Consider the following 24,844-nt stretch of genomic DNA (forward strand, 5'->3'; position numbering starts at 1 on the left):
TTATATCTGCTTTGATCACTAATGAAACACACTTCATTCACACGCTGTAGCGCACTGCTTCATCTCTTGAAATACGGCTGAAATAAATCTGTACCTGGATGTTGTTTTTTTCAAGTCCTTTAGCTAAACTTACCCAGGATGGCCTACTTCAAAACACTGATGCACGCCTCAGAGGATTAGTGGCATGAAAATGTCAGATTTGGCTGTTTTTACATTCATGAGCAGAGAGCATTTTGAGAGGCATTAGAGGTTTGAGTTATTACTGCCTTTGGCAACTTAACACTTTGGCTCTGCCTCCTTATGACAGCAGGAGGTAATTGCTTGAAGGATGAACTTCCACGTTCAGAAGTTATATAATGAGATGTTTATACCGCACACAGCGAGCTTGTTTTCACTTACCGAGTTAGTCTAGAATAAAAAAAACAGAACCAAACTAAGCATTTATTATAGAGCAGTAGCGCATGCCTTCTCTTATTTTGAAATATACAAGAACATGCAGTGGTTTTTAACAAGTTTTGGAGTTTTTTTTGTTCGAAAAAGAAATGAATTTACAAAAAGGTAAACATTCCGCCACTTTAAAGCTTCTTTGGCAACAAGACCACAAACACTGAGAGAGTGGGGAGGAAAACCCTGCAAAATGAGGTCGTCTCTAAACAGCCTTTGATCCCTCCTTTCTTCGTCTCTGAGACAAGTGGCACATACGAGGATCTGTCTTTGTGAACAGTCCTGAGCCCCCAAAATTACAAACAAACTCAAGGCGGGGGATCGATAGAGTGTGTCTCATAGAATGATGAACTGGGACTTCAGAGTGGGGGAAAATCAATGTTGCCTTCTCCTCCTCCTCCTCCTCCTCCTCCTCCTCCTCCTCTCTCCGTCTTGTCTTTGTGGGTTTTAACTCTCTTCACAGTCCTTTTACCGCAGAGTTTAAGTGTCCGTGTTTCTCCAAGCAAGGCGTCGCACTGTGATTTAATGGTTCTTTATTTCTTATTTCTCTTTAGCCTGGAAGACCCCTGACACACCCAGCAATGACGGCCCATAGGGTGCACAGTGGAAGTAAGTGCTTCTGCTCTGATTTACTGTTTGATTGTGTCCTGAGCCCCTGATGCACCTCTGCTCATTTGTTGCAGTTGTTTGTATTGATCAGAATTACACAACAATCCCTAAATCATATAGCTCACATCGCTAACCTGTGTCCAAAAAAAAAACACCTATTTTTGAACCTTTGAATGTGTGTCAGAGGAGTATGCTCTACAGTTTTCAAGATAACGTGTGTTTCTGCTGAACAATAAAAGGACATTGACTATAATTATTATGATGATGTTATCTCAGCTCGTAGAAAACAAGGATCCTAATTTTGAGTCACTCTGTGCCAGGAAAGGAAACACTCAGTTATGAAGGACATTTAACGATGTGATGGATGGCAAAAACTACACTTCTAACCAGGAAAGACACTCACAAGCATTTATCAGGTTTTTTGTTTGGTTTTGCCTGTAAAGCAAAGGCCACATTATCAACATTAATGTCAGTATTTAGAATAATGATCAATCTAAGCATTAACACATTGAAGAACAAAGAGTTTTTTTGTCATTTGTCATTCTGTGTATGTTTGTTGTTGTCTTGCTTGTTATTAGGCATTTTGTGCATTCGTGTACTCCTTTTGTGTATTTTTCCTGTAAAATGTATGTTTTTAGAATCATTGTGTATTTGAGCTGTTTGCTTATTTGTTAGTACTGTGGGTTTGCTGAGTCATTTTTTTGTGTTTTCTTTTACTTTTTGAATGTTTTTTTGAGGCAGTTTGTGTATTTTTGTTGTTGGTTTGTGTTATTTGGAGTCATTTTGTGTATTACTGTTGTCATTTTGTTAATTTTTGTATGTTTTTGGACAATTTTCTGTGTTGTCTTTCACTGTACTTTCCTGCAATGTTGTAATTCTTTGTATTTTTTTTTTATGTATTCTTGCTTTTGTTTTGTGTATTTTTTGTGTCATTTTCTACGTTCACTATGGGGGCCCCATAAAATTAGACAGAAGGAGAATTATCATTCCATGAAACGTTGTACTGTATGTAGTTATGATGGTTTGATTGAATACTTGTGATGTATAGTCCACTCTCTGTAATTGTAATAAATGTTTTATAACTATTCCACTGGCTTAACATCAAACATAACAAAGGACACAGAAGCAGGAAAGAACTTATTAAAGTAAAATAAAGGGAACAATGAAATATAGAAACTAATGTGATTATTTCAATAGTTAGCTCTATTTTACAAAAACCTGCCACCGTGACGTGAAACAAATCAGCAAATGCATTGATTGCTGTTGCGTAAAGATCTGTTTGATTGATTGATTGATTGATTGATGTCTTTATTTCAAACATTTACAATAATAAAAGAACAATAGTTTAAAAAATGAAAAATGATGAATTACAACAGCAGAAATAGACTATTGATTTGATTCACCAACACTTAAACCTCTTAACTTACATGTGTGTAAACTTATTTAATCCTGCCCCTTTAATCACTAATAATAATTAATAATACAATTCATTACCAATATATTATTAAACAAATAATCTATATATTCACAAATAGTCCATAGCTAAAAAAAACAACTGGTGATTAGTAATCATATGAATCCCTGTACTTTGTGAAAATCAATTATTTATGCCTATTTTTAAACTGAATTATGTTTGAACATTGTTTTGGCTTCAAACTCATTTTGTTCCATATTTTTACTCCACAAATGGACAAACTAAAACTTTTCAAATATTTGTGTTTTTTTTAGGAAGAAAACTACATACGACCATTAGCCATTTGGCTAACACTTCATAAAACACAATCATAAAACACAAATATTCTGGTATTTGATAGACATCCATGTTCACATTTTCTTCCAATGCTTATTTACGTGATTATCAAACGCTGAACCCGTCTGCATTGTCACAAGAGATTTGTCCATATTTTACTTATACTTATACCGACACCACACACGCACGCACACACACACACACACACACACACACACACACACACACACACACACACACACACACACACACACACACACACACACACACACACACTTTCTGTAATAGAATCAACATACTGAATTATTCTGTTTACCCTTTATGGAGTTTTCCCGCTGGCAAACGCAGACGTAAGGCAAAGCTGAAAATGATGTAACACCAGTCATCATCTTTGGAGCTAAATAAGAAAAATGTTTTAATTTACATTCTGTAAAACATACATTTATTCATGACAATTGTTTTTAAAGCAAACAATTAAGACATTGTCTGCATTTCCTTTCATTAATACAGATTCTATCCACTGACCTACTTAGATTTTATATTTCAGTGGTAAAAACAATATTTTTAGATTCTATCATTCCGTGTCATAGCGATTTATGATGAAAAAATGTAACAGTTTGGAAATTAAATGGGTAAATTCAGTGAATACCGTAAGTCTACTTTGAGATTGTTGATTGCCTCGTACCGCCATTGATTTACAGTCTGCCCCTCCCACACACACATCAGTGTTGGGGTCAATTCCAATTGTAATTGTGTAATTTTCAACTATAGTTATAATGTAATCATAATTAGATTGTATTTGATTTCAGAAAATTGAATTAATTGCCATGAAAATTCTATAAAAAATGTCCATAATTTAACGCTAAAGGAATCATGTTACAGTTCTACACATATGTAGTTAACAATGAAAAATATGACGTATCAAGCTTTCATTAATTTTACTGTTTAAAAAAATTAAAATCAAAGGGTATAGTGACACAAAAAAGACTCAAATGCCCACACCAAAAATATTAAAACCAATATTTTCATTGATTAGGAAAGTAACCAATAGATAGGAAATAAATTAGATGATTTTTTTTGTGTGTGTATTTTACAGCTGATTTAGGACCCGTTAACATTAGCGATGCTAACAGAAAGCTAACACATGAGGAATTTTAACTTTTATTATGTTATTTATTTACTTGAACTTTAGTAACTGAGAATGTAATGGTAATTGACTTTCAGGGGATAACAAATAATTGTAATTTAATTGTATTTGCAAAAAATGCTGGTCACTGTAAGCGTAATTGAACATTGGTAATTGAAACTTAATTGTAACTGAAAAACGTGACGGACCCCAACTCTGGTTTATGTACATCGGCTGATATGATATTGTGCATCACTAATTGTCACTGGTGACATCATCACGTCAATGCTGTGCTTCAACATGGACGATAGTCTTCTTTGTTTATTTAACAATGCACCTCAGAGGCAATTTTTCCTTCTGTTGCACATCCTTTGCATCACATTTTCTTTGTGTGTGTGTGTGTGTGTGTGTGTGTGTGTGTGTGTGTGTGTGTGTGTGTGTGTGTGTGTGTGTGTGTGTGTGTACCCACGTTGCTTTACATCAGTGGGTGTGTTTTGCCTTTGAAAGCAGGCGGTGTGTGTCCGGGGCGTTCCCTGCGTTGTGTGATGATGAGGCGATGCTGTCAGCTTTGGAGAAGTCTTCCTGTCAGGCCTGGCTGCTAGAATTTAGAGCTGTGAGGTGAAGTCTCAGACAGGTATCTGTTTGAGGTGATGAAGTCAGAAACATTGGGGATTATAGTGATATATGTCTGTCTCGCTGGTTGGTGGTTATCTATTTATGGAAATATCTATTTACTGTATCTTTATGCAGACTCTATTTGCCTTGGTTTCTTTACTTTTTGTTTGTCTCTAGGGGTGCCAGTTGGGTTGGGAGGCTGCTGTGTATCAGTGGTGAAATATTCATAGTACGTGCAGAGGGAGCTTGACAAGCCAACCTGACACCTCCATACTCTCCGCCCTCATTTTCATTTCCTTTCTGGCACCGGAGCTTTAACTTGCAGCCCCCTTTGGTTTACCGCGCTGTAGTGTATGCTCAGTACAGTGATGATGAAAAGGAGCCCACAGCAGTCTGCTTTTTACATTTCATACCTGAGAGAATAAGCCAGCGCATTCACAGGAAAAGAGGCTTCATTCCAGCTTTTATCACTATTCTGTGAAGGCTTTCATTCTAAAACTGGCTCTTTAAAAATCTGCCCTTTGAAATTATTCTCGCTCTACAAATACAGAAACCGTCTGAATCTAAATTTAAAATCAATACGAATGCAACATTAAATACAATAACTTACAACACATCCCACCATCTTTGGTGAGGCGTTGGTAAACCAAACTAAAATATCCCCATCTGGAGTTTGATTTCTTTACTAAAGCAATCCAGTTTCTATCAAATACATCAGAATGTCTTTTACTGCTGAATTTACCCAGTAGCTTTTTAAACTGCTTCATGATGGATCAAATAAACCACCTTGATGACCGCTGACAACACTATGTGACATTTCCTTGGTGTTTTGTGTTTTTGAACACAATCAGCTGCAGGGTGCTGCCCATATATACAGTATATATATATATATATCATCTTTTTCCTGAAAATCAATCTTGAACACATAAAACATAGCAGACTAAGAATGCCTCAAGTAAATATTTGTTACATGAAAAAAGAAAGGTGTTGTTATTTGTTGAGTTCATGCAGATAAACACAGAGATACCTTATGTCAGCCTGCCTGAGACTCTTTTTTATCATTTCAAATTTGAAGGTTTTTTCAATGCTAATGTGTGATGAAACGTTCTAAACCAAAGAAAATGAGTCCACACATATTTCTACCTATTGCCTTGAAAATATTTTATACATTTTGTATTTATGTTCTGGGTCAGAACACTGCGGACGTGACGTTAAATGACGCTGGTTAGCGTTCTCGGCGGCATAGCGAGGTGTCCGATTAACACGGAAATAAAAAACAATGAGAAGAAGACGGCTTGGAGACAAGCACAGTGGACTAAACTACTGTTTGGTTCCACAGAGGCATGTGCACAGGTCTTACAGTAAACAGTCACATGATCGGGAGGCATTTTCTCGTCTGAGTCTGACTCAACAGTGAAAACCTCTTCTTTTTCTCAAAGAAATAACATATGTACGTTTGTTTTAGTGGTAAGCACCAATTGATTGTTATTAATTAATCAGCTGTTAATGTCAACATCAGATCAGTGCACGGGTACCAAGAGAAAGTGAAACACAAACAACAGACGCATAGGATCTATTCACATAATCCTATAATGTATCAAATGAATGTTTCAACAGTGTCTTCCTTTATAAAAGTCCTCTGCTCCTCTACATCCACTGTGGATCACTGCGTGGCTGCTGCAGCAGGAAAACAAGAACGCTGCAGTGCAAACGCCACCATGTGACCAAACCCGAACACCAGTTCTAAATATCTGGTCTGGTGTCCGTCCTCTATCCACAGTATCAGCTGTGCTACATTGATAAACAAACATTTGATGGGTGTTCCCGCGGTGGTTTGTCTGATGACTGCAGTTACACTAACCACCGTGGTGTCACCATGGAGTCTGATTTATACATCCTGCTCTATGCTCCTTAGATGTAGGATCTGCACTCTTTGAAAGGGGAACGTTTACTACAGTGCAGATAACCACCCACTCCTCACATATGTGTTAAGAAGAAATAGAGACAGCATACTTAAAAAAAGACTTTTGTTTGTGCTTTACCACAATATTACACTCAGTGCAAAACAATTTACCTCGACTTTCACACGACACATCAGAAAACTGACTGGTTCATTGTTTAGCCGTAATAACCGCTGGTAAAAGAGAGCGTTTTTACAGCTAAGAAGCAGTTTTGTAGACGTACACGATGATGTACCAGCGTGGAAGGATCAGGATGGAGTTAGGATCAAAAATGTGGAAATGTTGCAGTAATTGGACATAATAGCGCGGCCGTGCAGAATTCAGAATTTTAATTGGTTGAATTTGCATTTATAGTTACGACATCGCAAATCTGTGGACAGACTTGTTAAAGATTTATGAATTCACGAGTAGAAGTGCAACAGAAACTCATGATTTGTCCATTCAAAAAAACTGCTGTCAGTCATGTGACCTTCCAATGAACTCAATGAACATTGTGTCGTACAGAAAAGAAAAGGAAGCTGGAAGTCGCTTCTGCTCGCTGCTCTTCCATTATCTACAGGACGCTGATGATGTGCACGACTGGCCCTTTTTCTAATGTCAAATCACAACACATTCACTAATTATTTAGCTACATGTCTGAATGCTAAAGGTGAAAAGTTACAATTTATTCTATTCTTTTCCGCTAACAACCTCATAAGTCATGGACACGGAGCCAAGGTCTCTGGTACCAAACTGTGCAGAAATATCAATATGGATTTAGGAGTCTCCCTGAAGCAAGGTCTTCAGCTAATTAAATCTGTAATCACAGTCTAAAGACACAAACACAGGAAGGCTGCATGTGTTGCAGTTTAAATGAGGGCCGGTGGAGTTTTATTTAACAAAGACAGTTAATTGGGTCAGATCTTATTATCCTTACTTAGCACCAAGGATTCCCATCCAGGCACAATTATTACAGACGGATCTTTGCTCTCAAATAAGAGTTTGACTTTTTCTGAGAGACTTGGAAAGGTAATAAAGGTCGAAAAGGAAAAACAGTCACTATTGAATGATTTCTGAAGGTCTGTCAGATTCTATGGGGGCTGATTGTAAAGTTGCACATGCTAAAATAAACAGCAACGTTTTTCCAACATTTAGCAACAAACCATGTTTCAAAAAATGTACTTTTGACCAAATTTACAGCAATACTTGTGAAATTTGTGATTTTTTTTCTTGAAAAAATATGATGTCAATCTTAAATCTAAATCTATGTGGTAAATATTAAATCTCAATGTTAAATGTTAAATCTAAATGCTAAATGTAAATGTAAAATGTTATGTCTTAACGTAAATGTAAATGTTAAATGTGAAATCTAAATGTCACGGGTGAAACTCAATATTTAGCTAATCTGCAAATTCACCGGAATGAGCTTTTATTTTGGTTCTTCTGGTAAATTTTCATACTAGCTAAATATTTAGTTTCACCTGTGAAATGTAGATTTAACATTTAGATTTAAATTTAACATTTAAGGCACCGACAGACTGATGCGACCCTGAAAAATAGCAAACAGTGGGTCTGAAAATGGATGGATGGATTTAACATTTAGATTTATATTTAACATTTTTAGGAGAAAAGCAATATTAGTATTGCTGCAAATCTGGTCCAAAGTAACGTAAAAAAAAATTAAAAAAATCACACGTTTTTTAAATGTGGTTTGTTGCTAAATGTTGCAAAAACTCACACACATTTTGAATGTTTTTCTCTTCTCACATCAATAAATGACTCAACCAAAGTGCAGTGCTTTAACATGTTGTTAGTTGTACATTTGCAGATTTTAAAGACATCCATCCATCATTGTGTGGTGCTGTATCTTCTATACCTGCAGGTACCCAGTGTCGAGTCAGTGGTAGAACTTCATTAATACATTAATAGCCTTTCCGGTTCCTAAACCTCTTTACTGTACTTTGAAAGCACGAGGTTGCCTTTGTCTCGTTTCCTCAAGTGAGACTCCAAAGTCATCCTTAGAATTAAATCCATTTTAATCTCTTTGTATTTTTTTTTCCTTAGCTGGAGGTTAAAAGTTGAGTGACTACAACTTTATTAGTGCGTCAAATTTATTATTCCTGAGTTTGACTGGGCATGAAAAGAAAAAGATATTAAAATTGAAATTTAGCTTGTCCTCACATTACTTTAAAAAATAGACGTGGAAAAGGTATAGTAGCCTAAATCTTCATTTTGGCAAATTTCCTTTGGAATTAATGCCAAAAACAAGAAGTCAATGTTACCACAAATAATTTGATTACTTTTAATTTATACTAAGTACATTATCAGTTTAGAGAAACATTTATGTAAACTTTGACTTGTCAGAGGCTTAGCAATAATTCAGGTTAATACATATTTAGCCATTTAATTTTTGTCATAAAGCACGAGCCACAGTGTCAGTTGTTCGCTTTTATTATTCCCTGCTGCACATTAGCAGCACTTAAATAAATTAAACAAAAAGACACCACCGTTAAAACAGATCAGCAGAGAAACATGGCTGCTTTATATGAGCATTTGGGGTCTTTAACATGCCACGCCCTCATTTAGAAAAAAACAGGACTTTAGATAAAGACACTAGCTGGGTTTCTGATTCAGATTTTCACAAAATAAAAGCAATATTTTTAAATGTCTATGAAGTATAATTGAGTTTTGAACATGTTTCCATTGAAGATCGTTTTGGGGAGGAGCCTCATCCCGTGTGACTTTGACGCTCCGAACCTCCTTAGAACACTTTGTATTCCTTTGTTGTTTCACGTCTAATGTGGCACTAATCATTTTTAATTAGAACGCTAAGAAATGTCCCGCTCTCCTGTTCTGTTTATACATACCACGCCATGTTTTTTTAGAGCAGTGGTCATGTGACCAGGTACGTCACCTTCTGTGACGTGTTTCCATGGCGCTTTTGTGACACATTTCAATATGTAAAATCCTCCTCATGAAAGCGTAAACATTTTTTAGCAATATTTCAGTGCTTTTGTTTTTTTTTTTTGATATTCAGGCGTTTCCATTACCAGTTTTTATTGCACTATTTAGATTTTGCACATTTCCAAGGGTAATGGAAACACAGCTAGAGATACACAAAGCAGACAAATGAATAGAGCTACTGTACAGTGGGCAGGTTGCTCTTTTAGTTTTCCTTGAAATGTGATGCTCAAGGAGTCGCTGATAATCCAAAGTATCTTGAGGTGGTGAACTTGCACCGTCTTCATCGTGTATTACTCATATTTGAGTTTGTCCCTGGGGCACTTTGTCGAAACACCTCGGACAGAAGAGGCAGACGAGGCCAAGCACAGTACGGCAGGGTAACTCCTGCCCTGGAGAAATCTTCACAGTGACCTGATTTCTTTCTCCTGCCCCTCGTAGTTCCCAGGTTGTACGTTCATACCATCTCCCTCTCTCTGAGCTAAATCTACAACAACATGTATGTATTTCCAGCAATTTTGGCTGCATCACTGACACAGTCTTGGCCACTCCTTTTTGTTGTAAATCATTGTGACTCTCAGAGAAATAATTCCCATAATTTGCGATCATGTATCTATGCATTCCTTATCTAAACTGCTCATATTAGCTAACACTGTAAAAGACATTCTTTCTTCTCATCTTGTTCTTTTTGTATCACAGAGATGTGAATTAATACTAGCGATTGGTCCCCCAGTCACGTTCAGCTCCATCTTTTCATTCCAGCATCTGGATTTAATTGGGGCTACGCTGTAAAGCCACAGCTGCTCTGACTGTTAAGACAATAAATTACACCAATTAGGACTTGAACAAAAGATGCTGTCTGACACTGGTCGCCTGCTGCCATGCCTGAAGATGGAAAAGCTATGAAATGGAGCTTCACCATACCAAAAACACCTGCTCTATCATCTCTGAGATCACTGTGCCTTTCCATCAGATTTACAGAGCTGGAGGAGACTGTAAAGACTTCAATTCTGCTGTGGCATTGGTTGAAGGAGCTTCTTGTGTGTAAATTAAATGGGATTTTTTTTTTCTTCTCTGTATTGTGAATCAATGGAGGGTACGCAGATGAAATTGCTGGATGGGTGATTAATTGATGTTGAGATAATGAGTTGTGGATACATCCAGGATTTCTGGCAGCTTTTTGCACTGTTGATGGCAGCAGTAATGAAGGGAATAATGACTGAAGGTTCACAAGGGTTCAAAAGAATTGGGAACAGCTGTTCTTTTCCATCACTATTGCATTGTGGACCTCAGAACTTCATTGCCATGTATGGAACACTAGATGGGTAGATTTTTTGGTCATTCAAGTACAGGTTTTAGGTGGTCTTGCATTGAGTATGGAAACCTAGGTGTGCCACTCCAATAACTGGTATTTAAAAACTCATTGAGTGACATTCACGTCTAAAAACTTCAATTGTGTTTTTCAGCTGGGGTTGCTAGGAGACAGTGTGACGAAGCGCTCCGGTGAATATCTAACTTATACCATGATGTAGTGACCAACTGGTGACATGTAGGTGGCAGCAGTGCACCTTTGGATGAGCGATCACCTCTGATGGGCAGAGCTCAGAGGGAGAGCAAAAGAGAGACAGAAAATGGCGCTATAAGAGTTGATGCTGAAGTTCTCACGAGCTCACAGCAGCTCACACTCAACCAGAGCATGTGTGGAACTAAGTGGACTACTGAGAGGGTGATGACGGTGAGAGAAAACGATCAAAATACAGGGCAAGAGGTGACACTCGGCATGTCCGGGATGAGGAGGAAGTTATGTGTGTGGAGAATGACGGGGGAGAGACTTGGAGGAACGCCAAAATACAGTAAGAAATCCATTCAACTCTGACCCAGATAACAAAATAATACTAATGTTGCCATCAAAAGCCTGGTCTCTGTGTTGTTTTGTAGTTTTATAGAAGGAAAACAATGTTGAGGTGTCAATAAAGTAAATTAAAAAAAAAAAAAGCTTCAAAGTCACTAATAGATTTTTTCAGAAATGAAAATTAGAGATTAGAAATTAGAGACTTTAATCTTTCAGAATCTGGAGATTGTCATGTTACAAAATATTCTGTGGGTCTTTAAAAAATAGTCAGAATGCTCTAAAACAGCTGAAAATGGCTGGCACTGAATGAGTTAATCAGCCCAACTTTTCACTTTGAACCAGGTTTAACTGCTTCTAATATTCCTACCATTTAGCCAGCAACAGTTTGAGAAGAAAAAGGAAGACCACTATAGCCATTTGCATAAAGTGCTGAGTCCTCTAAAATAAGTGCATTGGTTGGACCCCCTCCAGTCTTCACAACCTTGTCTCTTCCCTTTGAAGTCCGTGTCTGCCTGCCTAAAAAAGCATCCTCAGGTTGCAACTTGTCTGGAGTGAACCAAAAAAAAAAAAACTAATTGAAGAGCTGCCAAACAGAGTTTACAAAAACTCAATAGGTTTTGATGAATAAAGCAGTTTTGAAGGATGATATCCTCATCACAACATTAGATAATGTAGACCAGGCTCTAATGTATCCGAAACAAAACTTTTCAGTCTCACCTGCAAAGCATTGAAAACTATGTATATTAGGTCCCAGTACTCGCTACAAGCTGTGATTTGTTCTGGAACTCCTTCTTGCACATCAAATATGTATTTCCAGTCTTGGGATCAATGCTTTACAAAGTAACCAGTTTCTACTTTTTAACGGTAGCTAACACTATAATGTAATTAGGAAACTCTGTTATCATTAATATTTAGTCCATTACTGCCTAATTTTTATGTACATTAGTGAACGAATTCATTTTGGGCAGCTGCAATGTAGTTCTGTCTTCATTCCTGTTCCTATTCAAACACAGACGTAGTAGTGGGCGTTGATAGACCCCCCCCCCCCCAGGATGTATATCAAAAGCTTGAGGGGCTTCAATATTAAAAGGACACCAAACAATTATTAAATATTGTCAAAGTGTTTGACACAAAGTTCTTAAAGAGTACCAACAGAATGAAAATTAACTCAAAGAAACAAAACGGACTGGAGACCCTGGCCAAACTGGACAAAAGTAGGGAGTCCACTGGTCGTCACACCCAGCGTCCCCCCTCTGAACTATAAAACGTACAAAAACACTAAACCTACTTCAAAATAAATTAAAAACAGGACCAATAGTAATGTTCAGGCTGAAATCTAATAACAAACTTACAAACATGTCAAATGGGGAGCAAATCTCCCCAAATATCTGCTCTTCCCTCCCTACCTGATTACTGATCTGAATCAGGTGTTTAGATGAGGGAGGATTGGCAGCCTGGCCAGGAGGCACTGGACGTAACTAATCATGGCAGAATTAAGTAGATTAAGAATTCCCTCTTTAACACGAGTCCCTTCACGGAGATATTCTCACTATTTCTACTGTATCGTGGAGAAAGACAAGAATATTGCAGGAGCATGCAAAGATCCTATTTACTCCCACATAAACTCTGATCTGTAGAAGTACAACAAAGTTAGAAGTTAAAGAGACTCAATGAACACATTTAAAGTGATCCAAACTACTCTCCATTCAAGATCTGCTGGCCTTCAACCCAGGGACTGTTAACCAGTAAGTTACTTTATTGGTGAAGTAATGAGTAACTCTTTCTTTTTCTCTATTATTTTCTTTGCTATGTGTAACTAATGCCTAAAAGACTGTCAAACTGCTTCTTTAAGTGTGAATGATCACGGTACAATATCAGGATCAGTGATTCAGATAACTGCTAATATCTGGCTTGTTCTGTTGTTTTATTATTACTATCATTTGTATATAAAACTATTGTATAATATGAAAATAGTATACATTTTTACAATTGACTGCAGAAGTTTGTCTGACTCTTTTCAAATTTAATCAGTGACAGACTAAAAATCAGAAACTTACACTAAGACTGACATAGTTTTACACATTTTTTCATAAGAAAATCACATAAAACTTGCAGCGCATTAGTATTTCAAATGAATTTGTAGCTCTCAAATGCAAATTACCCAGGAGCATAGTTGTGTTGCTATTTCCCAACCTTAGCCTTATTTCTTCCAATTAACCATCTTGCAAGCATGCACGGAATCACATCTGACCCCCTCCCAGTGAGAGGTGGTCATGACTAGAAAGCTCTCCTTGCTTATTATGATGGAAGTGTTATGATAATGGGGAAAAAGTCTGCGACGTGGCGATAGCACCACAGGAACGGATAGCCTATTATGTACCACTGTGTGGTGGGGGAAATGGCGAGGCAGAGGCCACCCTTTCAGTTCCAACAATGACAATGGCTGTGGCCCCCATACATCAATAGATGACTGTAAGAAAAGAGCGTTCGCTTGATATTCTTGGCAGGTACCTTCCCACCATGTTTATGGCGTCATTACCAATGTGCCACCACTCTCTGCTTATGTGAAATTTGGAAAGGGTTAATCCCCCCCCCACACACACACACACACACACACACACACACACACACTAATTGTAATCATGCAAGGCCAGCCCTGTGTGTTCACAAAGCGTGAATATCGAGGGGAATGGAGACAATGAGGAATGCATGCATACGACAAACAAGAGCCATCCAGAAGAAAAGAGGCCCTTAGTTAGCTGTCGGCTTGGCGCATCAGCGCACCTGTGATGTATGTTTATGGCCCATCATCCCTAGCCAATTACCCTGCCTCAGTGTGGAAGCCTTGCTCTCTTTCCCGTCAGTGTCACGATGTAGAGAGAGAGAAGGTGACAGTGACGGTCGCAGACATTTCTCGCAAAGTACTGTTTTTCTTTGAAGGGCCGATGTGGAGATTTGTCTTCAAAAGAAACGCGTCGACTTGTGAATTCTGCTGTTGCTTTGGGAATTAGACACTTGTTCACCAAGCACATCTTTTTGTGAGTGTGGCATGAGTGTTTCAAGATCAAAACAGTCTCTGTGAAAACTTTAGAAATCTTGTGTCCCCACACACACTCTTGCCTTTATATCTCTGAGATGTATGGACTTGTGTTTGCAGCTTGAAACTATAAGTTCTGTTTTTATAATGCTGCATTGTTTGTCAAGGTTTTTTGCCGCTATTGTTGATGAAGGTTGGGGAGTTTCTCCTGCCTCAGCTTCAACATCAAGGGCCTAATCTGTGTCATTTGTGTCTAGGTGTTCTCCGTATATTCCAACTTCCTCCCTTGTAATAAAAACCATGTTCATTAGATGTAATTGGATGATCTGAATTGACTGTAGGAGTGAATGTGTGTCTTTTGGGTGTAGAAAAATAATACTTGAGTTTTTTATTTTTTTATTTTAAAATGATCAACGAACATTGTGAAATGAGAAAAAATTAAAATATCAAACGACAATTAAATGCATCACATCCTAGCCGACCAATCACATTAAACGTAATGCACGGCGCCCAAGCAGCATGTAATGAAGTCTATTTTCTCAGTTTTAGAGTTCATAAATGTAACTATACTCAGTCAGATTTTTTTTTCGAATTTGATTCATTGCTGTTATTTTATTTAAATTAATTAAATATTAAATTATTATTATTATTACCAAAAATAAATAAACATAGGGGGTGAAAGTTACTAGTAACTTTTACTTTAAGTACTATTTAATTGCGCTACTTGAGTAGGATACATTAGTACTCTTCTCTGCTTATTCCTAGCTTGCTATACAAAAAGTGCTGGTATTTCATCTCTAAACATAGTCAACATTTTCTTCCTCCAGATACTTGATTAGACATTTCTATTGTTTATTATTGTTTGTTTTTAAGACTTACGGTACTTTTTTTTGGTAAACTGATGTGCATCTGTGATATTACAGCTGTTCTTTTCTCTTGTTTTTCAGATCCAGCTAAAGCAGACGTGTTCTCGTGTCTCATCCTGGTCAACCTGCAGACTTTTATCTGACTTCTACACGGTAATGTTTTGTTGTCTTCTCCAAAGTGCCTGTTTCATTTAGTGTTGCTCTTCCAAAAAAAGAACTCATAGGAGCTCTGGTTAAAAACCTGACAAAGCTGGGGGCAATGCTCGCATTTAATATTTGGAACAATTCTGCTGTAAAAATACAGGATGCAGAACTACTCCGACAGGGATTTATAACTAGATGAATGAATATGTGTTTGATTTCTGGCTCCATATTCACACAGTGTGACAGATTGAATCAGCTAAGCTGTGTTTGTGTTGGCTTGATGTGGGACGGTCTTGCCGAGGGTTTATCAGAGAGAGAAAATATTGACCGCCAACAGTTGCACTTTAGTGCCGTTATTGCTTTTCACACTTATGTGTTACAGACAGCAGTCACCCGGCTGAACAATCATAAACTGAGTCACACTGCTCTTCTTTGCATACCGATGAAACCACATTATGGGTTACTTTAATTTTTCAGGAAAATTCTATAAAATTCTTGGATTTTGAAACGCAACGCCCCAAAATGTTTCCATTAAGACTACTACACTGAAGTGTTTAACAGCAGCTGATGTGCTGTTTCCTGTGTATGCCCTAGTTTTTACGTGCTAAATTTCCATTTATGCTTAATGCTCTGATCCCTTTATATATTTGCTGCTTTGAAGAGCTCAAATTTTAATTCTAATGGAATTTGACGCTTAATTCAATGGTTTATCTAACAAACTATAATTGTGATCTGTTTCTTTTATATAACTGTCTGCTGATGCCTGTAATATCATGCTGTACTTGTTGCCAAAACAATTAATTCAAATATTAATTTAGCTTTATAAAGATCTTTTAAGAAACTAAATGTATTATTTAATTGTTTGGACTGTATTGCTTGTAATTGCTTTTCATACAAAGTGCAACTCAAAGTGCTTTACACAGTAAAAAACCACAATAAAAAATTAAAAAATAATCAAATTTTACTGTTAACTTCTTAAGCCCAGCCTCTTTTCTCAGAAAATCACATAGCCATAATAAATAACGTTTTTCAAAGCTTCTACATGACCTACATGGCTAATTTTCTTTCAGATTGAAGTAGGACCCTTAGTGGTTACTGAGTAAATAAAATAAATAAATTTGTAGTCCCCCCAAAAAAACTAGAGATATACATAAACTATAAAGCCAATTCTCAGTAGTGAAGGCTATGAAGCCAGGAATAATTGAACTAATGTGTGGACATCAACTGCAGCGAATTTGGTGATAATAATGAATATTAGGCCAAAGATACATGTTTTTGTAAAAGAAAGTTCAGGCAGAAACTCACTGTGCCATTTGGCACTGTTTGGGCACAAGTGTGTAACTGTGTAATACATCAGTGAAATTGATTCCAATCATTTTTAGTCTTATGTTTGACCACTAGATAGTGCTTTTTAGCTTGAAATAAACACATATCAACCAATGAAAAACAGACCTGAAATGTATAAAATTATGATGAAAAAAACTTTGTTTAATTTTTCATGTAAATTCAAAAATCTACAATTTTAATAGAAACAATGGTGGGAAAAAAGAAAAAATGTCACCAGGTTAAAGAGTAAATATTTAACCTGAGACACTCCTGCACCTTTTATATCTGAGTCAACTGCTGTCCTTTCTCCTGGAGTTCTAGATGTATTTTATTCTGACAGCTGCAGCTCTTGTTTTCCTCACTGAACAAATGGCAAGAACACAAATCTTCAAGTTAAAAGCCCTAAAACGAAATCAGCTGGTTAGTAGTTAGCGTTTCATTATAGGAAAGAGAGTTTTTGTCTGCTTTTCATTCTCATTTACAAATAAACGAATGAACTCATAATTTGTACTTGGTGATGAATTCTGCACTCGTAGCTTTTTAAACTGTGAGGAATACTGTGTATCATAGCCTGGCTTAAATGCCCTGCTCTGTTTGTTTTGGTAACCGGTAACATTTTTGTGGTTCACTTCACTGAGGTGTTTGACATTCTGAAACAGGAGGGACTTTAAACAGCTTAAATCAAAGAGGATGGAGGTGATCCTTCACATTTTCAACTGTTGAAATGGCACACCAGCGTGGGTGCACATTAATCATTCATGCACACAGCGGTTTTTTTTTTTTTTTTAAACGAGAAAGCACGATGCAGAGTATGTCCATGTGCTCAGATTTCAAAGCAGAGGAGAAGTGTATCGCACAGAGCAGGCGAGGAGATGAACACATGTTTGCCCACAGAAAGAAGTACTGGAACACGTTCCTAAAAAATGATGCCAAGAAATCGTGTTGGGGAAAAATGATTAGAGTGTGATTTTGTCATTTCAAATAGTTCAGTCAGGATCACTTTAGTCAAATTATTTTGTTCAGCAAGCAGTTTAAATTTGGCGCTAAGACTCTGTTCTGGGATCTCTCTGCCTCGAGCTACATGGAGAGGCATAAGCAGAGAGAGCGGTCAGCAGGACCTCCGGAACAGAAGCACAATCAATGCCAACAGAAGACACTGTTTAATTAGACAGAAGAGGAGGAGCTGGGGTAGGTGGCGAGGCGTGCGGAAGTAGGTGTGTTGCCGTGGTTTAAATGCAGCACAGAGACTAACTCTAACCATTGGAAGCATGGAACATGCTGTATAATTAACTGAATTAGCATATGGATGCTGTCAGTTATTACCAGCTACTGACAGATGAAGGGGCGGGACTAGCTTGACTTCCGTGCCTGCCTAAACGCGATGCTCAATTTTGGTAAGCTGGCTGAAATTGTCCTAAACTAATTTCCGTATTTGTTGTTGCACAACAGCAGAGAGACGACATAACTAGACAGGCGTCGGATTGTTTATTTTCACACTTTGCTTTGACATTTGCTCACTTGTTGAGTTGCCAGACTACACACTTAAAGAGGGCATAAAAGAAAACATCAGTGAGCATCGTTTTTCCTGAGACAACCACGTAGTCGCTAAATACAAAAGGCGAGTTATAAGCGTTGGGTGGTTTTCCTCCCCATCAGAGTTCCTTTTTCTTGAGCTGGAATATGAGCCTGACTCTTGTGTTTTCTCTTTGTTCTGTCTCTGTTTTTTTTTTTTTTTTTGGGGGGGGGGGGGGTTGCCTTTTTAATAATCCCCACAACACTTTTCCCCTGTTTGTCCTGATGATGAGGTTGCTTTAGGTATTCTTGCACAAGAAAAGACTTCATTAAACATCCACTGCAGTGAAGCATTGAAATTCATACATCACACAGATAAGAGACCAAACACATGATGTGTTTCCCATGGACTATTATGCTCTCAATGCCCCACAAAACTAAAGTAAATGATCTTTGAGAGGGTAACATAATGGCATTCTCTCCTCCGCTGAGACGGGCTGTGACCTCCTCACAGGAACTCGGCGGTGACCATTTGAATGGTAATGTGACAGGCTGATTGCCAATTTATCGCCCACACAAAGGCATTGCCACAATAAATCAAAGTACAGCTTAGTAATGACTAACACAAACAACAAAGCCAGCTCCAACTCAGTAATATCTGTTATTTTTCATCTTCCAACCCATCATGGCTTCAATCAGAGTGCAGAGTAACAACTAACAAATGACTGTAAACAGCTGTGGCTAAAGTGACAGAGAATGATTTCACCTGACAGGGCAAAGTTTCACTCATTGCTTGATGACAACTATCTCACAAAGTAATGTGATCGCTAGCAAATGGTGCAGAAGACAGTCGAGTAATAACCACAAGTTCCCCGCCTTGTTAGTGAGGCTCCATTGATGTCTATCACTTTGTGTTTAGCAGCAGCTGTTCTTTATCCCCCAACTTTTTCATCCACTCATCTTAAGTAAACATATTAATGTGGCCTCGCTGCTGCACATTCACTATAGTTATGCATATGTACTATGTGCTATTGTGTGCTCATGCATTACCTGCTTTAGGTTTAGTAATTACATATATGGTGAGACGCAAAATGTTATACATTATTTGTTTAGTTATTTTTTGTTTGTTTGCCTGTTAGCAGGATTATGTCAAAAGCACTTAGTAACTAAACCCCTGCTTTTTCCTGACCTGCCACTAGGAGGGAAATTTAAAAAAATGCCTTGACTATGGGCGGTACTACTGAAGCAGATAAGACACGCCCACTCTATACTATTAAAAATCTATGCTATGCTAACTAGCTACTCATTACTCACTACAGCACACATTGTAGAGCCCACAGGTGATAGTTTTTATAAAAGGGGCGGGGCTATCAGCGCTGATTTGTGGCGCAAGATGGTCCCAAAACGTCACATGATCTTATTCCCAGCCAATAGCAAAAATCAATTGTAATATCCTGGTTTCAACCCATAGAGGGCAGTCACTCTGACATTTTATAACTAAATACTTTGACTAAAACGTTGAGAGTTGGACCAGGATTTTGGGGTTTTGTTACTTTTTGACATGATTTTAACCAAAGATTAACCTTATGCTGTGAAAGATTCCATTACATTTTGGAAGGGATCTGAATCAATGTACTAATTATGGAAGAGTTGGGAAACAAAATCTTTTCTTATTGGAGGAATTTACAAAAGTCATTTCGGTTCGTAACAACCGATCTTTATGGAAGTTGACTCAGTTGTGTCAGGATGTTTCCTCAATTACCTCACCAAGTTTCATCCAGATCAGATATGGATTTCGTATTGGGGTGCTCATACATTTGGACCCACTGTACAGAGTAGGCACCGGTAACAGATAAAACCCAACCCTAGTCATGAGTGCTCTAGGTCTTTTTATGTTGTTCAAACTGTAAGAAAAGTACAAGTGTGTTAACCATTTCTTCAAAAGCTTACTTTGGCAGCTCCAAACGGTTCGTTATACTCCCTGGCCATAGTAGCCCACGACACCTAGTTGGAAAATATAATGTGCCATGTTAGGGCGGGGTAAGTCAACAAGCCGCAGTCGACGGAGTAAATCACACATGCATGAACAAAAGTGAAGTCAGGCTGACCATTGGGAGATGATAGAGAAAGATTTGCATCATTGCACTGCCTTTAGGGTTGGATGCAATAGAGCAGAGGCATTCAACTATGTCCTTGGCTGCTGAAGTCTAACATGTTTTATCTGACTGCCCGTTCTAACACACCCGCCATGGAGACGGTAAAAGATAGAAGAGCAGTTACAAGGCAGCCAGCACAAATATGATTCATAGCAGATATAGCCTTTGTTTGTTTTTCTTATTGGTCATACATGTTTCTGTTTTACACAGGTTGATATTGTAATTACTGTAACTAGCACAATGAATACAGTAATTATAAATATTATCATATCATTTTTAGTTTAAGGAAACAGGTCAAATGATCTCTGAGAAACAATACAAAAGATACACATTTGGATACTATAACCAGTCATTTTATATATTTGATAAAGATTAGTCTATGGGATTTTGCCTTTGGTATATTTGCCAATTTTTGTTTAAGCTTTGTGTAAGAAATTCTTTATTCTAACTTCAAAAGAAAAACTGGAATCAAGGTGTTTGACAAAAATGAAACGTTGAAGATAAAATTGTATTTATTGTTCAATGAGCTCTCTTATAAAACCTGAGGGCATCTGTCTCCATGATTACGTGAAACGCAGTGAGAAAACCATCCCCGATGATAGAAATATACAGTTTGTGTAGTGGTTGTTAAAAAATCTTTATACAGTATCACTTTTTTCATAAATTATATATAAATGTAAAATAATAATGCAAGTCTATATCATATCTTTTGTTTGTAAATACACGTTAAAATTCTATCTTTTTGTGTTTGAGCTGTAGCTGGTTTTGTTTTCAAGCTTTTCACATCAGAACTTCACAAAATGTGTCCCTGGACTCTCGTTATGGGCTTTTTCATTGGCTTGACATCTACCTTGTGTTTTTTATGTGAGATAAAACCCGACTCAGCATTCTACAAATCTCTCACTTTGGTGCAAGGGAGACCTGCAGTGCAGACCCCACGGGAGTGTAGGTTCCCACCACCAGCTTGTGAACATGGATTTAGAATCTATGCCTAAATGTCAAAAAAAGGAAAGACTGTGCAAAAAAAACAGAGAAAGTGAGCTTAATGTAGATCAATCATCAGCTGGCTACAGATAAAAAGAGCAGCGTTGGCAGCTGGAGGGCTGAATCCACCGGAGCCTCCTCAATATGCCGAGCTTTGGCTTCACCGAGGTAGACGAGCGCTGAGGGAAAGGCTTCAGGCGAGGAGTGCTTGTGTGTTTGTGAATATGAGAGTGTGTCCTTTGCAGGACAAAGAGGAGCGAGCCATGCATAATATCTTAAGGCCAGTGTCTGGAATGGTGAAAATGTCACTGGAATTCCATTGACAGTGGCAGGGATGAGTTTCCTCTGCAATGTGCACCTCTGTTGCATCATTGTGCAACTGCTAATGGGCACTAGGGTGGATTGAAATTGCAGCCTTGGGAGGTTTGTACGTGCTCTTATTACCTCCTAAATACCAGAATAAGTTTAGTGTAATGAGGGTCAGGGCACCCACCTTTACATACACCCACTAGCATATGAATAGGCTTTAATGTTTATTACTCAACTTTTCTCTATAACAGTTTAAACTCTTCAGGTAATGCTCACCACAGGGGTTTGATTATTGAGTAACACTTTACTTGAAGTTTCGTACATAAAGGCAAACATTACACTGTCATTATTATGATATGACACCTGTCATTAGCATGAATAAGGTGTCATGAAGGCTATCATTATGTGTCGTTACCCTAACCCCACTAGATCCCTCCACCTAACCCAAAAATGCCAACATAACTGTAAAGGTGTCATAATTAGCGAACCACATTGCTTACTAGCAGCCTTATGTATAAAACTCAGACCCACTTTGTCCTATTTCAGCGTTATGGAAATATAAAATATTGCAGTTTGACTAGAAAAGCGGTTAAAATAAATGGAGTCACTTAAAAAATTGTTTCATAGTTTGATAGAAAGACAAAATTCAATGTCATCATTGTAGCACTGTATCAGTCAGGTCCAGCTCTTCCACTTTAAACCTTAAAGCATACAAGTTTGTTTTAAACTAATCGAGAGTGCGTCCCACACGGAGAAATGATATTTTAAAAGATTCTGGGATGAAAATGATGAGAAAACTATTCTTTTAACAAAAGCACTCGGAGGGCAAACCTCTGCCAACCACCAAATCCCCTTTATGCCAGTTATTGGAAGTGATTCTGATCATGGTACCATGATTATTTACACTTTTAAGGCTTGGAAGAAACGTCTATTAATAATGAAACAGTTGGTCCTAATGTTTGGTTTCCCCATGTTGTTGAAAAATCAGCATGAAATGTGCAATCCTAGTCTGATCTGATTGGATCATAAGCATCAGTTAATTACAAACCAATGATGAGAGATGAGAATTTTTAAGCTGATCAAGAATCAGTACAGGCTATTGATCCAGATCCCCTCCAACATTGAATAGACTCTTCCAATGGGTCAAATCTGTCTATGTTGATTTTGTCAAAATTTGTTAAGTACTTTTGACGTAACCCTGCTAAAATATAAACAAATGAATAAATACTGGTGAAGGTATTACCTCTGTCCTTTGTTACTTTGTTGTTTATCTACTTAACTAGATGATTGTTGCAGGATAATAGTGTTTATCCCGGTACTCAAGGTAAGAGTTTTCTGCCCATGACCTTTTGATATGCTGGAACAGACTCTATTGTCCCTCAAACCCTAGAAAAGTAGAATGAGAATAGAAGCTGAAGGACTGGATGTAGAAAAACTGATGTGCAGGGTAAAGAACTTTGCAGGAAAAAATTGGGGACAAATGCTCTAGTAAAACTCTTCAGAAAGGTGCTGCAGTACTACTTCAATATTCCACCACACTCCATAAGAACTTGTTCACAAGGTAATGCCGAGAATGTCAGACCCAATATAGATGTACATTGTCTTTCTTCACCACAGTTTTTTTCTTCATTTGTTTGTGCTTCTGTATGCACATGAACTCAATGTCAAACCTATTTCCAAAACTACTGATTCAGCTGGTTGTGGAGCTGCAGTGGTAACCTTTAGATATTATATTGGCTTTAAAAGCTAGACACGGTGAGTGGAGGAGACCCAGCCACTCTGAGCTCCATCTGATGCAAATGTCCTCTCTCACCTCCATCAGCAAAAGTAATTATGGCAAACCACGGTGACATCTCGGGCTGTGCAATCGAGGGGAAGAGTATGTGGTATAGGTCATAGAAATACACCCATCTCTCCGGGTAAGGAGGGGACAATTATCTTTCTCAAGGAGAGAGGTGGCATTGAGGGAGGAAGCATCTCCCTTTCCGTTCCTCGCTCCTTACGCTGAAGTGTCGTTTGTGCCGAAACCCTTGAGGGACTCCATCAAGAAAACTGACACCGCTGTTAACATGCTTGGGGCTAAAGAGATGTGTCTATGTGGAGGCTCTGTCTCTCTGGGCAACTGTGCTTCATTAATATGACACTGAATATGTTTGGTGTTGGTTTTATCATGTTAGGTATTGTCTGCTGCAGGAGTCCATAGAATAGTATCAACATGCATTGGAGATTTAAATAAATGTCAATAACAATATGCAATAATAAAATGTCTAAATAAAAATGCATTGTCAACATTTTCTAATGGTAAACAAGGTCCGTACCACTAACTGTGTGTGTGCGTGTGCAAACTAAAGACAACGATCAGTACCAGTCCGTCTCCCGTGTCTGATTACTTGTTACTTTAGCCCGAGTGTACAGAACCCGGAAGTGATTAGCGTAGCAACAGAGACGCTACAAACACAGCACAGCTATGGGTGGAGGAGGTGGATTCTCTGTAGTGGACAGCAAACAACTTTATGGTGGGAGGAGCTTCACTTGGTGCTAGCATAAACACAATATACAGGACTTGGAGGAGTTTATCGTTACGTATTTGTGACGTAAGAGGAACCGATAAGCGGAATTGAAATACAAGGAAACAAACAATTCCTAGGAATTGAATTACTGAGAACAGTTCTCAGAAAGAACCGGTTTTCGATTCCCATCCCTCGTTAGGACGCACTGGGAAAACCATTTTACTCTGCTTTTCATGCTGTTCTGAGAAGTAGAGAAAGCAGCGACTCCTACAACAAGTGTTTTAATATGAAATAAGTTATATAATATAGTATAATAAGTTTCTATAATATAATAGAAAACTTGATAAATCTTGAATCTCAATATATTGCCCAGCCCTACTTGAAATGTTACAAACCACTGAAGTGCAACTGTTGGCTCTGAAAATAGTTGCTATTTGTACCACATTGACTGGGAAAACCAAATATTCACCCTAAAAGCAATTACATGTTTCTTTCGTCATTTTGTTTCCTTAATTCAATAAGTGACCTTCTGACTTTAGTTTCTTTTGTTTTTTGGGGGGTTTTTTCTTAACATTTTTCACGTGCCAATAAGTAACTGGACCAGCTTGAGCAGAGTGCAAACATTTTGTGCAAAGAGAAATCATTTCATGGCAGATCAAGCTATGATTTTTCAATTTGAACAGCAAACACCTCTAATCATATT

At 37.9% G+C, this 24,844-nt stretch overlaps 1 protein-coding gene across 2 annotated transcripts in view; it reads left to right on the forward strand.

The window, feature by feature from the left end:
- mgat4c (mgat4 family member C) overlaps positions 1-24,844 on the forward strand; it is a 150,428-nt gene that overhangs the window by 65,139 nt on the left and 60,445 nt on the right. The window contains exons 2-3 of one of the 2 annotated variants that reach the window (XM_028451811.1): positions 999-1,053; positions 15,282-15,353. The exons of the other annotated variant lie outside the window; for it this stretch is intronic. The gene's annotated coding sequence lies outside the window, so the exon portion shown is untranslated. The remainder of the gene's footprint in view (positions 1-998; positions 1,054-15,281; positions 15,354-24,844) is intronic. 2 annotated transcript variants of the gene reach the window in all.

Source organism: Gouania willdenowi, chromosome 6 (genome assembly GCF_900634775.1).
Source record: "Gouania willdenowi chromosome 6, fGouWil2.1, whole genome shotgun sequence".
Classification (NCBI taxonomy): domain Eukaryota; kingdom Metazoa; phylum Chordata; class Actinopteri; order Blenniiformes; family Gobiesocidae; genus Gouania; species Gouania willdenowi.